Source organism: Bactrocera tryoni, unplaced genomic scaffold (genome assembly GCF_016617805.1).
Source record: "Bactrocera tryoni isolate S06 unplaced genomic scaffold, CSIRO_BtryS06_freeze2 scaffold_25, whole genome shotgun sequence".
Classification (NCBI taxonomy): Eukaryota; Metazoa; Arthropoda; class Insecta; order Diptera; family Tephritidae; genus Bactrocera; species Bactrocera tryoni.
The window spans coordinates 6,383,044-6,385,142 of record NW_024395977.1 but is presented as its reverse complement, the minus strand read 5'-3'; positions in this window follow the sequence as shown (position 1 = coordinate 6,385,142).

Here is a 2,099-nt window from a genome sequence, read left to right as displayed (position 1 = left end):
CATTAAGCAATCATTGTCAAGTTGCGTAAAAATAAGAACTTTACATTTTTTTGCTAGTTAGCCGTTTTGATGTTATTGGAGCTTTCATAGAGGGATCGTATAGCCATAACGACAGTGCCTTGGAGCAATTTCACAATCTTAAGTTAAGGTCTAGAATCGATTTTTTGATACATACACATTAAGCAATCGATATCAAGTTGCGTAAAAATATTAACTTTACATATTTATGCTAACTCGCCGTTTTGATGTTATTGGAGTTGTCATAGAGTTGTCGTATAGCCATAGCGACAGTGTATTTGGAGCAATTTCACAATCTTATATTAAGGTGCAGAATCGATTTTTTGATACATACACATTAAGCAATCGATATCAAGTTGCGTAAAAATATGAACTTTACATATTTCTGTTAATTAGCCGTTTTGATGTTATTGGAGTTGTCATAGAGTTGCCGTATAGCCATAACGACAGTGTATTTGGAGCAATTTCACAATCTTATATTAAGGTGTAGAATCGATTTTTTGATACATACACATTAAGCAATCGATATCAAGATGCGTAAAAATATGAACTTTACATATTTATGCTAACTAGCCGTTTTGATGTTATTGGAGTTGTCATAGAGTTGCCGTATAGCCATAACGACAGTGTATTTGGAGCAGTTTCACAATCTTATATTAAGGTGTGGAGTCGATTTTTTGATACATACACATTAAGCAATCGATATCAAGTTGCCTAAAAATATGAACTTTACATATTTATGCTAATTACCCGTTTTGATGTTATTGGAGTTGTCATAGAGTTGTCGTATAGCCATAGCGACAGTGTATTTGGAGCAATTTCACAATCTTATATTAAGGTGTAGAATCGATTTTTTGATACATACACATTAAGCAATCGATATCAAGATGCGTAAAAATATGAACTTTACATATTTATGCTAACTCGCCGTTTTGATGTTATTGGAGTTGTCATAGAGTTGTCGTATAGCCATAGCGACAGTATATTTGGAGCAATTTCATAATCTTATTTTAAGGTGTAGAATCGATTTTTTGATACATACACATTAAGCAATCGATATCAAGATGCGTAAAAATATGAACTTTACATATTTATGCTAACTCGCCGTTTTGATGTTATTGGAGTTGTCATAGAGTTGTCGTATAGCCATAGCGACAGTGTATTTGGAGCAATTTCACAATTTTATATTAAGGTGTAGAATCGATTTTTTGATACATACACATTAAGCAATCGATATCAAGATGCGTAAAAATATGAACTTTACATATTTATGCTAACTCGCCGTTTTGATGTTATTGGAGTTGTCATAGAGTTGTCGTATAGCCATAGCGACAGTATATTTGGAGCAATTTCATAATCTTATTTTAAGGTGTAGAATCGATTTTTTGATACATACACATTAAGCAATCGATATCAAGATGCGTAAAAATATGAACTTTACATATTTATGCTAACTCGCCGTTTTGATGTTATTGGAGTTGTCATAGAGTTGTCGTATAGCCATAACGACAGTGCATTTGGAGAAATTTCACAATCTTATATTAAGGTGTAGAATCGATTTTTTGATACATACACATTATGCAATCGATATCAAGACGCGTAAAAATATGAACTTTACATATTTATGCTAACTAGCCGTTTTGATGTTATTGGAGTTGTCATAGAGTTGTCGTATAGCCATAACGACAGTGTATTTGGAGAAATTTCACAATCTTATATTAAGGTGTAGAATCGATTTTTTAGTACATACACATTAAGCAATCGATATCAAGACGCGTAAAAATATGAACTTTACATATTTATGCTAACTAGCCGTTTTGATGTTATTGGAGTTGTCATAGAGTTGTCGTATAGCCATAACGACAGTGCATTTGGAGAAATTTCACAATCTTATATTAAGGTGTAGAATCGATTTTTTGATACATACACATTAAGCAATCGATATCAAGTTGCGTAAAAATATGAACTTTACATATTTATGCTAACTCGCCGTTTTGATGTTATTGGAGTTGTCATAGAGTTGTCGTATAGCCATAACGACAGCGCATTTGGAGAAATTTCACAATCTTATATTAAGGTGC